Source organism: Aphelocoma coerulescens, chromosome 23 (assembly GCF_041296385.1).
Source record: "Aphelocoma coerulescens isolate FSJ_1873_10779 chromosome 23, UR_Acoe_1.0, whole genome shotgun sequence".
Lineage (NCBI taxonomy): Eukaryota > Metazoa > Chordata > Aves > Passeriformes > Corvidae > Aphelocoma > Aphelocoma coerulescens.
Window position 1 is genome coordinate 5,472,137 of NC_091036.1, and position 15,977 is coordinate 5,488,113.

The 15,977-nt window shown below is 47.4% G+C and overlaps 1 protein-coding gene and 1 long non-coding RNA gene across 4 annotated transcripts in view; one reads left to right on the top strand and one right to left on the bottom strand.

The window, feature by feature from the left end:
- The window catches only part of CSMD2 (CUB and Sushi multiple domains 2), a 368,722-nt gene that overhangs the window by 92,112 nt on the left and 260,633 nt on the right, over positions 1 to 15,977 (top strand). The window lies entirely within an intron of this gene.
- On the bottom strand, positions 7,166 to 15,654 carry LOC138121987 (uncharacterized). 3 transcript variants are annotated; one of them, XR_011156314.1, is made up of 4 exons: positions 15,572 to 15,654; positions 10,669 to 10,803; positions 9,724 to 9,852; positions 7,166 to 9,171 (listed from the first exon to the last, which is right to left on the bottom strand). It is a non-coding gene; the product is annotated as an uncharacterized lncRNA (long non-coding RNA). The 3 variants fall into 3 exon arrangements; XR_011156312.1 differs by having other exon boundaries at positions 7,166 to 9,574; XR_011156313.1 differs by having other exon boundaries at positions 7,166 to 9,577.

A 15,977-nucleotide genomic window follows, 5' to 3' on the forward strand; every position in this document is an offset into this window, starting at 1 on the left:
CAAAGACAGAGATAGACTCGGTGGGGTGCATCTCAATGCTTATGACCTGGATGTGTGCACCTAAGGATCCTTAAAATAAATCCCAAGGTAAAATCCCTTTTTCCCCTTCTAACCGTGTGTGACTCCTGATTTTAAGACCAGGAAAAGGTATCAAGAGAGCTGTGCTCAAGCTGTTCATTAAAAACACAAAGTTTGTAGCCCTTCACAGCCTGTGGTGATAAAGCCACGGAGAAGAACAGCATGGCAGGCTGTCAGATCCTGGATTTTGGGCTGTGCCAGCACAAGGCCTTTAATTTCCTTCTTTTCTGCAAGGAATCAGTCCCTGGGTTCCATGGGAAACCAGGAGAGCAGGGCAGGATTGTCGATACCCTTGAGTGACGGGGTTGTTGCACACAGGGCAGTGTCTGCAGGAGGAGATGGATAATTACATTTCAAGCACAGCCCTGCATTGATTCTGTCCCCAATTAAATGTTTTCCACCTCATGGCAAAAATTGGGCTGGTAGCAGGTTTGCCCTTGAACGGGTTTTTCGTGGCTGCTCTTGGGAATTCTTTCTGGAGCCGTGTCCCTGTTTGCTGTCAGCCTTTGCAGCTCCTGTTCCATTTCTTGTGCCATGCTTTGGAAATGAGGGATTTGGCACAAATGGTCCCTGTTGGTGACATGTGTGGAGAGGTGGATGGGAATCTGGAGGGACAAATAGCACCTGGATGGTGAAAATCCCTCACCTGGGCTTTCTATCCCAAATTAACCTGAATTCCTGCCAGTGCTTTGGGTCTGTGCCAGCACTGGGAGAACTGGTGTCGGCCTGGCAGTGAATAAATACCTTGGTTTGGGTCAAAAAGACCCAAAAAAATCCTCCTTCAGCATCCCGACAGGAGCTGTTGTTTCATGGACAACTTCCAGGGCACAGAAAGCCACCCGAGAAGTCCAAAGTTGGCTTTTAAATCCTGTTTTGCTGTTTATTTCCACTTCCCTCTGGAACAAAAAGGACAGAACAGAGCTGGAATTGTTCTCCTGGTCACAAGCACATTCCAGCCAGTGCCATTCCAGCCTCGGGAGGGGAATGAATGGCAAATTGGCGTGGCAGGGGTGACTCAGTGCTTTTTGCCAGCCTTGGCAGGAGCTGTGCCAGTGCTGCTCCCTCGGATGCGGATCGTGTCCAACAAATTTGGGATGCAGAATCCAGCAGGCGAGCCAGGTGCGTGCCCCTGGCCGTGCTGATGAGCTGGGGGCTGCAGCAGGTGCTCCTTCAGGCACTCATCAACCAAAAATCTCGATGAGAGGGTGAAGAAATAAATGGAATTGTAGCTGTGCTGGCTGCTGGATTTCCCTGGGAATTGGGGAATCTGGTTCTCGACACTTCCTTAGGTGGGAAAAGGCTCCTGGGGCAGAAAGCGGGGGTGGGGCTGTTTGCTGAGTTTGGCTCTGGATCCAGGAGCTCTCCATGAGTTCCCAAGGTCAAATATTTGTGGGGTTCATGCAGGAGCTGCAGCTGAGTGACCTTTAAAGCTCCATTTCCATGGATTTTCCTGCCTGTGCCTCTCCTGTGGCCTGGGGTGACCCTCAGCTGGTGTAAACCAGGTGATTCCAAAGGATCTTCTTGGTGTAGTCACTTCATTCCAGAGCTTTCCACAGGGTGGGAAGCTCACATGGATTTTGGGGAGGATCCAGTGGATTTCCTGGGATGCAGGATGGACCATGGGATGGCTGAGCTGCCAGGAGCTCGAGGTGCTGGTACTGGAGTGGGATGTTTGGAGCTGTGGCAGCCTGGAATCCCTGCCCTGGGAATGCCAGAGCTGCTCACTGTGGGATTCCTGTCCTGGACACCGGGGTTTGGTGGCTGTGGCTGTGCTGCTCCGACTCCTGGGTGTTCCCGTTGTTCCAACAAAGGCAGAGGGAAAACTTCCACTGAAATCCGTGTGGTTTTGGGATGTCCTTCCTCCTTTTCCCCTCCCCATCCAGCCGAGCAGAGCCATGTTCCAGGGGCAGATGCTTTTCTCTCCATCAGGATTCCAGACTGCCCCAACTCCCTGGAGAAGGAAGAGTCAAACCTTCCCGTTCTTTTTCCCTCTTAGCCAGACAAAAGATTTTTATTACTTCAATGAGCTCCCAGCCAATCTCTCTTAATATCACACTAATTGATTTGGAGGCTTGGAAGCAGCAGAACTAATTAGCATTTGCTGACTCAGCCCCAAGCCCCCCTCGCCTCCCGGCAGAGGATGGAGCAGATATTGACCCACGTTTGCTGCAGCCCTAAATGAAGTCGAGGGAATATTAAGTGTCTCCTATTGGCGTCGGATTTGCATATGCAAATGAGCCCAATCAGCGCTGGAGAGCGGCAGTGCTAATGCTCTGCAAATAGGAGCCTCTATTAAAGCATTTAAGCAAACTCAAGTGACACTCGCTGGGCTCCAGCACTCGGAGGTGCCACTCCGGGGTGAGGGAGGAGAGGCAAAAAGCAGTGCAGGAACCACTGAGGGATCTGTGGAGCTTTAATCTGGCCCATTTTGGTGCTTTAATCTGGCCCATTTTGGTGCTTTAATCTGGCCCACTTTGGTGCTTTAATCTGGCCCATTTTGGTGCTTTAATCTGGCCCATTTTGATGCTTTAATGTGGCCCACTTTGGTGCTTTAATGTGGCCCACTTTGGTATTTTAATCTGGCCCATTCTGGTGCTTTAACCTGGCCCACTTTGGTGCTTTAATGTGGCCCACTTTGGTATTTTAATCTGGCCCATTCTGGTGCTTTAACCTGGCCCACTTTGGTGCTTTAATGTGGCCCATTCTGGTGCTTTAATCTGGCCTACTTTGGTGCTTTAATCTGCCCCATTCTTGTGCTTTAATCTGGCCCACTTTGGTGCTTTTATTTGGCCCATTTTGGTGCTTTAATCTGGCCCACTTTGGTGCTTTAACCTGGCCCACTTTGGTGCTTTAATCTGGCCCATTTTGGTGCTTTAATCTAGCCCATTCTGATGCTTTAACCTGGCCCACTTTGGTGCTTTAATGTGGCCCACTTTGGTGCTTTAATCTGGCCCACTTTGGTGCTTTAATCTGGCCTACTTTGGTGCTTTAATCTGCCCCATTCTTGTGCTTTAATCTGGCCCACTTTGGTGCTTTTATTTGGCCCATTCTGGTGCTTTAACCTGGCCCACTTCGGTGCTTTTATTTGGCCCATTTTGGTGCTTTAATCTGGCCCATTTTGGTGCTTTAATCTAGCCCATTCTGATGCTTTAATCTGGCCCATTTTGGTGCTTTAACCTGGCCCACTTTGGTGCTTTAATCTGGCCCATTTTGGTGCTTTAATCTGGCCCACTTTGGTGCTTTAATCTGGCCCATTTTGGTGGCATTTGGCAGTGGAGGGCTCGTTGTCCTTTAATCAGTGAGTTATAAAATATCCCAGATTGGGAGGGACCCACAAAAATCAAAGTGCAGCTCCTGAACACCCCAAAAATCCCACCCTGTGCTTGAGGGCGTTGTCCAAACCCTTCTTGGAGAACACCCCCACAAATCTGGGGGTTCTGGATGTGGCTGGACAGGGAGAGGAGTTGGACAATCCCTCACTGCTGTCCCAGGGATGATCCCTCTGGGCCCTGCATCCTTTTATTTCCTGCTGATGTCCTGGTTAACATCTTTTTCCATGTTTATGGCTGTGTGGTGTTACCCTGCCAGGGATGAACAGACCCTGAGAGAAGGCAGCTTCAGTTGTGTCCCTTCTTGGGGACGAAACAACAAATTTTAGGGCAGGAAGTGGGAGCAGCTCAAACAAGGATACAGGAACTGGCTCCAGGGCTGGCTGTGGCCCCTTGGAAGGGCCGTTCTCCAGAGGGATGGGATGGTGATGCAGGTCAGGGACCAGGATCCAGGGGGGATCACTGAGCACAAACCTTCAACAGGGAAATAACAGCTCAGGATTCAGATTTTTAAAGCCTGCAATTCACGTTTTCAAAGCCCACAATTCACATTTTCAAAGCCCACAATTCACATTTTCAGACCCAACAGGATTTCAGTTGACTTGGAAGGCAAAGTGACCCAAACCTTCCCTTACCCCTGGCTGTGATTGGAAGACAAACCAGGGAATTCTAACCGTGAACAGGAACTCTGGAATTTTTGAGGATTCATTCTCCCAACCTCGATCCTCTGGGGAGACACCATTGGGAAACCAACACAAGGAGATTAAAAAAAAATTAAATAACAAATTCAGATTGCCAAAACCCACAGTTCAGATTTTTAAAGCCCATGATTCAGATTTCCAAAGCCCACAGTTCAGATTTTTAAAGCCCACAATTTAGGTTTCCAAAGCCCACAGTTCAGGTTTCCAAAGCCCACACAATTCAGGTTTTTAAAGCCTGGAATTCAGATTTTCAAAGTCCAAAGTTCAGATTGCCAAAGCCCACGATTCAGGTTTCCAAAGCCCACAGTTCAGGTTTCCAAATCCCACAATTCAGATTTCCAAAGCCCCCAGTTCAGATTTTCACACCCAACAGGATTTCAGTTGATTTGGAAGACAAAATGACCCAAACCAGGGAATTCTAACCAGGAACAGGAGGAACTCTGGAATTTTTGAGCATTAATTCTCCCAACCTCAATCCTCTGGGGAGACACAACTGGGAATCCACAGGGATCCACATCCAGCCCGTTGAGCTCTGTGAGGCTGCTCTCCTAAAACCCCTCATTTCCATCCCTTCTTGCCCCTTTTTCTTGCCTTCTGTGGATAATGGAGAGCCATTTCTGTTCCATCAAGGAGTCTCTTTGAGTCCTTGGATGCCTCTGGGCTGGTGTCAAGTGTGCATTTCCAGCAGAAGTCCCCATTAACGAGCTGGGCACAAATTGCAGCCCCAGTGCCAAGGCAGTTTGGTTAAAAGGCTGCTCCGTCCTTCAGTGCCACTCCAGCAGGGACAGGAGCTCTGAGGAGGAAGGTGGATGCTGAGAGTGATGTCTCACCTCTGGAAAAATTCCTTGTGGCTCTTCAAGCAGCTGTTATTTTTTGTTTTAATTTTTTTTTTTTAATCTCTGTGTGTTGGTTTCCCAGTTGTGTCTCCCCAGAGGATCGAGGTTGGGAGGATTAATGCTCAAAAATTCCAGAGTTCCTGTTCATGGTTAGAATTCCCTGGTTTGGGTCACTTTGTCTTTCAAATCAAACTGAAATCCTGTTGGGTGTGAAAATCTGAACTGGAGGCTTTGGAAACCTGAATATCTGAGCTTTGAAAATGTGAACTGGGGGCTTTGGAAGTCTGAATTGGGGGGCTTTAAAAATCTGAATTCTGGGGTTTGGCAATCTGAACTGTGGGCTTTGGCAATCTGAATTCTGGCCTTTAAAAGCCTGAATTGGGGACATTGCAAACCTGAATTGTGGGCTCTTATTTCCCTGTTGAAGGTTTGTGCTCAGTGATCCCCCCTGGATCCCGGTCCCTGACCTTCATCACCGTCCCATCCCTCTGGAGAACGGCCCTTCCAAGGGGCCACAGCCAGCCCTGGAGCCAGTTCCTGTATCCTTGATGTCCCTGTGCTTCTCTCCCTGTTCACATTCCCAGAGTTTGCAGTGTTTAATTCCCTTCCTGATGTTTGTCTTTGCTCTCAGGCTGTTGAGCACAGCCCCATGCCCCTGGCAGGGGAGGCAGCTGCTCAGAACCACAACTTTGATTATTTTGGCCTTGTGACACGACCAGAGCTCTGAGTACCAGTTCAGCCCTGCAGGAATCCACCAGCCTGGAAAACATTCCTTGTGCCATAGCATTCCTAAATTTAGAGGTTGCTGTGTAATGATTGTAAAATTTCCCAGCTTGTGTGTGAAGAAAGGATCACTGGAGAGGATCTGGTGTTGCACCAGCTGGGATTTCTGCAGGAATTCCCATCGTCTTCAGCTCCTCTGTGGTCCATGGCATGTTCTTCCTGGAATGTGTGTTTGAGTGTCCACACCTTGACTTAGGGACACAAATGGTCCTGGAGTGGGATCTTTATTTGTGTCTCTATCCCAGCTTAGGGACACAAATGGTCCTGGAGTGGGATCTTTATTTGTGTCTCTATCCCAGCTTAGGGACACAAATGGTCCTGGAGTGGGATCGTTATTTGTGTCTCTATCCTGACTTAGGGACACAAATGGTCCTGGAGTGGGATCTTTATTTGTGTCTCTATCCCAGCTTAGGGACACAAATGGTCCTGGAGTGGGATCTTTATTTGTGTCTCTATCCCGACTTAGGGACACAAATGGTCCTGGAGTGGGATCTTTATTTGTGTCTCTATCCCAGCTTAGGGACACAAATGGTCCTGGAGTGGGATCTTTATTTCAGTGTCTCTATCCCAGCTTAGGGACACAAATGGTCCTGGAGTGGGATCTTTATTTCAGTGTCTCTATCCCAGCTTAGGGACACAAATGGTCCTGGAGTGGGATCTTTATTTCAGTGTCTCTATCCCGACTTAGGGACACAAAGGAGCCTTCCATCCCCTACACAGATCTCAGAGGGGCTTGGGTGTGTGGCCTGCTGAAAGCACAGACTGGACCCAGCAATCTGGGTGGGAAAAATCGGTTTGAAGCTCCAGCTGGGAAGAGGCTGGTTGGATTTGATGGAGGCAGGGGAATTTCTGTGGGAAAGCAGCAGTGGTTTGACCAGAATTGCTTTTAGGGGATTGCTGTGAACTGGATTTATCCTTTGTGGCTTTGAGGCCTGGGAGTAAAAAGCAGCGACAGGAACCTTCCTTGAGTGAGGGACAGAAAACCCATCCCACAAAATCCTCCAAGATGTGCTGATTGGGATCTGAGCTCTCAATCCACCCAAATCTACCTGGCCTGGCTGGTAATTCCTTCCCCTTTTCTTCACCTGATGGAATTTCTTCCCAGTTTGGGGATTAAAATGTCATTTGGCCAAGCAGACCCTGGTTATGTGTAAATAAATTAACTCCCAAGGTTTGCTGGGAGAGCCCTGCTCCAGCTGTAGCTTCAGCTTGGAATTGCTGGGATTTCTGGGAAGAAGGGGGCTGGGAGGATCCCCAGCTCCTGTCCAGCTGACCATGGCACTGGTCAGTGGGAGGAATTCCGTGCTGGAGAATTCAGAGGTGTTTCCTCTCCCTGTCCCTGCAGGGATTCCATGCTGGAGAATTCAGAGGTGTTTCCTCTCCCTGTCCCTGCAGGGATTCCATGCTGGAGAATTCAGAGGTGTTTCCTCTCCCTGTCCCTGCAGGAATTCCATGCTGGAGCAGACTGAGGTGTTTCCTCTCCCTCTCTCTGGGTGTTCACAGCCTGAAGCAGAAAGTTCCACGTTTTGGGGGAGGGATGGATCCAGCCCAAGAAGATCAGGGCTCCAGCAGCTCCACTCCTCCCCTGGCGCTGAGCAGGAATGAGGGATCCATATTCTTGTCCTTCTTATCTCCTCTTATCCCCTTCTCCACATCACTTTTTTGGTCTCTCCATCTCTGGAGAGCCCTGGCAGTGCTGTCCTGTCCCTGAGGAGCAGGGCAGGGCTCTCCTGCTGTCCAGTTACTCCTTGAGAAGCGGGGAAGGAGTTGGGAGATGTGGAAAAGCTCGGTTGGTGTCACTGTCCCACACAGGGCACCCCCAGCAAAGCCTCAAGAAGAAAAGGCTCCTTCCCCTCCTCCCGTGCCTGCTGCTTTGGGGTTTGCTCAGCTCCAGAGGATCTGTCTTAATTCAAATTAAATGAGTATTTAATTAACATTATCGCCGCTTCCAGAGGTGCACACGGTGCTGATTTGCCTCCCTGATTCCCTGCACCTCACCTTGAGCGGGATTTTGGTGGGGAAAGCAGCGGGATCAGCCACTGGGAATGCAGCAGGAAAAAGGCCCCTCTGCTGCCAGAGTGTCCCTTGGTGTGTCCACCTGGAGTTGGTCATTTGAGGGATGATCCCTGTGGGTTTCCAGCTCAGGATATTCCATGATTCTCTGGAAGTCACGCCTGTGGACACAACTTGATTCTTTCTTCATTATCTTATTCTTCTTACTCTTGATTCTCTTATTCTTCAGTATCTTGTACTTCTTATTCTTTATTTATTCCCTGGGATTTCCAGAGCTGGAATTCTGTTACTGAGCCCCCAAACCACCATGAAGCCCAGACTGATGTGCCCAGCCCTGACACAGCTGCAGGCTTTGAAGGATTCTGGGCAGTTATTTTGGGGTTTTGCCTCAAAAAGCTGCTCTCAGTCCCTATTTTTCCCCCCCAGCAAATCTGGTGGAGCTCTTGGCCTCTGCCACACCAGATTTTCTGATTTTTGGCTCAAACCAAGGTGTTTCGGGCTGTATAAAAACTGAGAAGAGTTTCTGTGAGGAGGGGACATCAGCAGGCCCAATTTGCTGTTAAAATTCTGATTATTTTGGGCTGAAATGCCTGGGGATGAACCAGCACCATCCCAGTCCTGGTTTTTTATCAGCTGCTGCTTCCAACAGCTCCTCAGGTGGAGAAGGTCATGGTGGCCCTGGGATGTTCCCTGTGAACCCTCTTGTGTTGTTGGAGAGGAAAAACAGATTATCCAAGCACTGAAGGACTCAGTGGTTTATTACTATTATTATTATTATTACTAATAATAATATTTTCCACACCTTGACAAAGGCATTTTTTGCTGTAGGTACTGGTAAAAAAACGGTGTAAAAGAGCAGGAAATCCAACAATTCCAAATGAATTGAGAAGCTGAACTAAACATGCCAAAATTACTCAGGTATTTCATCTTCCAGGCAGGTGCTGAGGGATAATTTCACTCCAAAAGTGAAAAACTCACCCAAATCAGTCAAATCTCATGTAAACACCGTTCCCTCCCCAGTTTTGTGCAGAAAACTGCAACAGGTCCCAATTTGTTCCTGCAAATTGGCTTTTCCACATTTCCCTTTGTGCTGGGAATGTTTAATCCCTAATGATCGCCTCCTAATTCGGAATTTTTTTGACTGCAAGAACTTTAATTACTTAAGAGTGCTTAATTAGCAGATGTGGAGGGCTGATATGAGTGATGCCCACTCGAAAGGGATGAAAGCAAACCTCTCTTGAAAGGGAATTTGGAGCATCCTGAACCTTCCAGCAGCAAATCCGTGGCCATCAGCTCTCAGGAAAAAGGAGGATTTTAGGAAGTATTTTGTATTTTCTGGGCAGTGAACGTCGTTGTTCATCATTATTGCAACTGCAGCTGGTCAAGAGGGATGGTTTCAGTTTGATTTGCCCATTTAATGTCCTGTATAAACTTCATTATGAGAGAAATAATTGAGTTTCGGAGAGTGGAGTGCACGACCTTTAATTTATGCAAGAGATGGGGACCCAAATGTGTTTCTTAAGGCATTAATTTCCTGTAAGTGGAAATTTTTATTGGCTCTGCCATAAAATTCCTCCTGTTGGGTTTTAGACTGGGCTTGCAGAGGATGTGAGGAGTGGAATTCCATGCTGATCATTTCCCAAGGCAGGATTTTGGGTACGTTTTATAGGGATTAAGGAAAGATGATTGGTGTCCTGTGGGTTTTACATGAACCCAACAATTCCCAACAAAAATCCCTCAGCCAAGGCTGCTGTGGAAGGTGAATTTTTGCTTTTCCAGCTCAAATTGTGCTGCCAGCCTGAGGTGTGACAGGCAGGGAGATAAAATCCCTCCTCTGCTGTGGAAAAAAGGAAGAAAACAAGGAAAAAACCCAAAATATCCCCCCAAGCAACCAGCAAAACCCAGGGAAAAGCTTCTCCTGAGGATTTGAGCTTTTCCCCACTTGTCCAACAGCTCCATCCATCCCTGGACACACAAACTCACCTGGCTTTGTGTTCCTGGGGAAAAAGGAAGGGAAAATAAAGTGGATCCACCTGCACAGGAGCCCTGGAAAATCCCTCAGGGAATTCCTGGAGTGTCCTCGTGCTGTGCCCACTCTGGGTCAGTCCCACCCTGTGGAGAGAAACAGTCTGAGAGGTGTTTTTTTAATATATTTAGCAAATATATTGATATATTTATCATATTTAAAAGAATACATGAATATATAAACTACATATATAAACATATTAGATATTAATAGATTATATTAATATATAGTAATAGATGAAATAAATATACCAATATAATAAATATTTAACTACATATATGAACATATTAAATACATATAACAATATACAAAATACACATACCAATATAATAAATACATTAGCTACATATAAGAACATTTAAATATACATTAATATAGTAAATAAACATACCAATATAATAAATATATTAGCTACATATATCAACATATTAACTACATGTATTAATATATTAAATCAATATACCAATGTAATAAATACATTAATTATGTATATCAACATACTAAACACATATATTAATATTTTAAATAAATATACCAGTATAAGAAATAAATATATTTACTACATATATGAACATTTAAATATGCATCAATATAGCAAATAAATATACCAATGTAATAAATATATTAATGACATGTATCAATATTAAACACATATATAAATATATTAAATAAATATACCAATATAATAAATAAGTATATTGACTACATATATTAACATTCAAATATGTATTAATATATTAAATAAGTATACCAATATAAAGACAAATCAATTAACTACATAGAGCAACATATTAAATACAACTATTAATATATTAAAAAAATATATTAAATAAATATATTCCGTATTCTGCATGATAATTACGGGTTTATATAGAATATATTATATTTATCAATAGATTTACCATATTTATCTGCAGCCAGCGAGCTGCAGAAGGGCTGATAAAATCAACACTCTGCTTCCAGAGAGGTCACTCCTTGCTTTGATCAGCTCCCAGATGGAATTTTCTCCAGGCTGGGAGAGAGTCCCTTGATCATTCCTGGGATTTGCATGGCAATGATAACCAGTTCCTTGATAAAAGGGTAACAGCCTGTACCCCCGGGGCTGTGCTGTGCCCTCGGGAATTGCACAGGGATCCCACCCCACGGGGACAGATCCCACCCCACAGGGATAGATTCCAGCCCAAAGGGACAGATCCCACCCCACAGGGACAGATCCCACCCCAAAGGGACAGATCCACTCCACAGAGACAGATCCACCCCACAGGGACAGATCCCAGCCCACAGGGACAGATCCCAGCCCAAAGGGACAGATCCCAGCCCACAGGGACGGATCCAACCCCACAGGGACAGATCCACCCCACAGGGACGGATCCACCCCACAGGGACAGATCCCACCCCACAGGGATAGATTCCAGCCCAAAGGGACAGATCCCACCCCACAGGGATAGATTCCACCCCACAGGGACAGATCCACCCCACAGGGACAGATCCACCCCACAGGGACAGATCCCACCCCACAGGGATAGATTCCAGCCCAAAGGGACAGATCCCACCCCACAGGGATAGATTCCACCCCACAGGGACAGATCCACCCCACAGGGACAGATCCCACCCCACAGGGATAGATTCCAGCCCAAAGGGACAGATCCACCCCTCAGGGACGGATCCCACCCCACAGGGACAGATCCCACCCCACAGGGACAGATCCCAGCCCACAGGGACGGATCCAACCCCACGGGGACGGATCCAACCCCACGGGGACGGATCCCACCCCACGGGGACGGATCCCACCCCACGGGGACAGATCCATTCCACAGGGACAGATCCCAGCCCACAGGGACAGATCCATTCCACAGGGACAGGTCCCACCCTACGGGGACAGATCCATTCCACAGAGACAGATCCCACCCCACAGGGACAGATCCACCCCACGGGGACAGATCCCAGCCCACGGGGACAGATCCCAGCCCACGGGGACAGATCCCACCCCACGGGGACAGATTCCAGCCCACGGGGACAGGTCCCATCCCACAGGAATAGACTCCACCCCACAGGGACGGGTCCCACCCCACAGGGACAGATCCCACCCCACAGGGACAGACTCCATTCCGCAGGGTTAGATCCAGCCCACAGGGACGGGTCCCATCCCACAGGGACGGGTCCCATCCCACAGGGACGGGTCCACCCCACAGGGACAGATCCACCCCAAAGGGACAGATCCCACCCCAAAGGGACAGATCCCACCCCAAAGGGACAGGTCCCATTGGAGGCTGGAGCAGAGCAGTTGGGCTGAGGCCTCTCTTTCCCCAGGCTCCCAAAATTCCCATCACTCCAAGGATGAACTCTGGTTCTGTACAATCTGTGCTGCTTTGAATTCCCATTTTTCCAGGCTGGAAACTTCCCATTTTTCCTCCTGGCTGCAGAGCTGTTTGTAGGGAGAGGTGTGGAATCCCTGAGGAGATGCCCTGAACGCCTCTCTTCATTTCCAGTCCTGATTTTTCCCCCCTGCCCATTTCTGCCTCATCATCCAACCAATTCCAAGTCCAAACCAGCTCCATGCACAATTTGGAATCACAGAAAAAGCTGGAAAACACCTCCAGGATCACCAAGTCCATGAATTGCCACTAAACCCTGTCCCAAGTACCACATCCATGTGGGATTTTCACACTTCCAGGGACGGGGACTGCCCTGGGCAGCCCATTCCAATGAAGAAATTCCCTCAAATATTCCCCATATATGTATTTAGGAATATTTATTTCCCTACATTCCCTAATCTAAACCTCCCTTTGAGGTCATTCTTTTCATTCTGTCCCTTGTTCCCGACCCCCACCTGGCTCCACCCTTTTTCCAGGTAGTTTTAGAGAGCAATTAAATCCCTCATGAGCCTCCTTTTCTCTCCCAGCTCCCTCTGCTGCTCCAGCCCTTTCCCTGGATATGCTCCAAAGGGTGCCTTGTGCTAAGACCACTCCAGGAATTCACAATTTTAGCTGCAGAAATGTTTTACAAGAATTCCTGTAAATCCAGGTGTTTCTCCTCTGCTGGATCAGACTTCCCCATCCAGGTATTTGTGTGTTGGGAAGGGCTGGATCCCAACAAATCCCATGAAATGCCGGCAGTGCATTTTAGCCTGAGGGAGAAATATGAGCTCATCCATTCCAAATAGCTCCTGGTGCCAAAAAAAGGGATAAAAATGCACATTTCTGCCTGGGAATCGTGGCCTCCATCGCTGGGAATGAGCAGTGGAGAATGGAGGGTGGGGAATTTGGCAGCTCTGGTGTTATTCCATAAACAGGCGGCATGGCATGGCTGGATATTTTCAGCTTTGCACAAAAGCTGAGGGAAAAGAAAGAGGGTGGGTAAAAAAAGCCTGGAAAAATGAGTTCCAAGTAACCCATTCAGAGCCCAAAAGTGATTCCGGAGCAGTTTTCCCTCTTGATTTCTCTCTGAGGGTTTTTAGGAAGAACCAGTCCTTAAACCACCTTGGAGCATCTGAGATTTCCCTGGAATTCTTGTCTGCAGGGTCCCTAACTTCCCTCTGGGCTCTGTTGGAGCTGGCTGTGTGGGAATTTGATCTCCTTGTTTGAGGAACACGTGAATTCCATGATGGTTTTGCCCTGGCCTTGTGGAGGAAGCAGATTTGCAGGAATTCTTTCTTTCTTCTCATTTTCCTCCCCATTTTTACTTCGTTCTGGGCAGAGCTGGTGGTTTTTCCATGGCTGAGTGTCCCACCTGTGCAAATCCATATCCATTTATCCCCTGGATGTGGGAACATCTCCTTCTTCAGCCTCTTCCCAACCCCTCCATCCCTTTCAGAGTTGGTTTTGCTGCTGGAATTTTTTTTCCCCCCAGTGCTGTGTCATTGGATTCCGTGAATTTCCCCCCCCTGCAGATTTAATCCCTTTAGTGCTCCTGCTTTGTAGGGCTTGGCTGGAGCTCAGGAATGTCTGAGATGGGCATTGGAGCCATCCTGGATTTAATGGAACCTGGAATTTGGCATGGAGCGAGTTCTCCTTTCATATTACAAATGACATAAACCCTGCTCAGCGTGAGGGAAACAAACAGGATTTGAAGCACAGGAGTCTCCAGAATCCTAATGGAACTGACAGAGAGGTGATTCCAAAATTATCCAGAGAAATGGGAGCACTTTGTTCCACAGGCTGTGTCAGAAATGGTTGGATCTGTGCTTTTTCAGAGTGTCCTGGACAGCGACCCAGGTCCCAGACTGTTCTGGAATTCATATTCCAGACATTTTGTTCTATATTTATAAATATTTAGAGATTTGATGCTCTGAAGGAAACCAGAGGAATCTTTTTTTCCCCACTTAAAATGCCTTGGAATAATGAATATTGTTTTTATGAATGCAACCTCTCATCCTAAAAAATTAAAGCAGGAGCAGAGAATGGGAGGAAAAATCCATCCATTCCCTACGATAATCCCATTAATTGTGTTTTATTGGAATCCCCACCTGAGTCCTGGTGGTTTTATCCTAAACCATCTCTCAGCATCTTCTCCTGATGTTTCAATAATGGGATTTTGTGTCCTCACGAGCTGGTGGCCTCAGGTGGCTGCTAAGGAAGGAATTCAGTGGGGGAAAAAAACCTTCCTGGAAGTCCAATTCCTTGTTCCACGTGTGTAATTCTGCATGAGCGGATCCTCAGCGGGCCAAAGCAGCTGGAATTTGGATATTTTACAGGAAAATCCATGTTCTGCTGCGAGGGCAGTGGAGCAGAGCACAACAAAGCCCCGGAGCAAAAGCTTTGTGAGCAGCAATCGGAGCCCTGGAATTCTCCCTGGAAATTCCTTCCAGTACTGGAAGCCAAGTGGCTGGGATGAGAGGAGGGATAGCCTGAGTTTTTTTGTGGAGAAATCAAATGGGAATGGAAAATTTTGGGAGCTTGGAGAAGTGTCAGGTTGGCGTGTTGAGCTTGTCCAGGTTGTACAGCCCCTGACACCCTGATTTTTTTGGAATTCTGGGCTCTGCAGCCCCTGAAATCCTGATTTTTTTTGAAATTCTGGGCTGTGCAGCCCCTGAAACCCTGATTTTTATGGAATTCTGGGCTCTGCAGCCCCTGAAATCCTGATTTTTATGGAATTCCTGAGCCTGCAGCCCCTGACACCCTGATTTTTATGGAATTCTGGGCTCTGCAGCTCCTGGCACACCTCTTTTTATGGAATTCTGGCCTGTGCAGCCCTGACTCCCTGATTTTTATGGCATTTTTGGACCTGCAGCCCCTAACACCCCTATTTTTATGCAATTCTGAGCCTGCAGCTCCTGACAACCCCATTTTTTGTGGAATTCTGGGCTCTACAGCCTCTAACAGCCCAATTTTTACAGCATTCCTGGGCCTGCATTCACTGACACCCCTATTTTTATGGAATTCCGGGCCTGCAACCACAACATCTCAATTTTTATGGCATTTCTGGGCCTGCAGCCTGACACCCAGATTTTTATGGGATTCTGGGTTCTGCAGCTCTTGACATCCCTATTTTCATGGAATTCTGGATTCTGCAGCCCCTGAAATCCCTACTTTTATGGAATTCTGGATTCTGCAGCCCCTGAAATCCCTACTTTTATGGAATTCTGGATTCTGCAGCCCCTCAAATCTCTACTTTTAAGGAATTCTGGGCTCTGCAGCCCCAGACTCCTTGATTTTTGTGGCGTTCCTGCCACAAGTGAAGGTTCCCTTACCAGAAATCCCCTGAGAACTGACACTGAACAGAGTCCCAGCCTGGATGAGCCAGGACTGCCTTCCCAAAAACCAGGGCTCAGGAGGGAGCCCCAACTTTCCCCCCAGTAGGAATTACCTGGTGGAATTGGGAAGGGCAACAGCAGCTTCTCTGTGGTGGTCTGATGTGTGATGCTCATTTCCCTCTGGCTGTGATTTCAGTGAAGCCCTGATTTTACTGATCTCAGTCAAACCTGATTTCAGTCAAACCTGGTTTCAATAAAACCTGATTTTAGTAAAACCTGATACCAGTCAAACCTGGTTTCAGTAAAACCTGGTTTCAATAAAACCTGATTTCAGTCAAAGCTGGTTTCAGCAAAACCTGATACCAGTAAAATCTGATTTTAATAAAACTTGATTTCAGTCAAACCTGATACCAGTAAAACCTGATTTTATTGAAAACCCGATTTCAGTCAAACCTGGTTTCAGTAAAACCGAATTCCAGCAAAACCTGGTTTCAATAAAACCTGATTTTGGTAGAACCT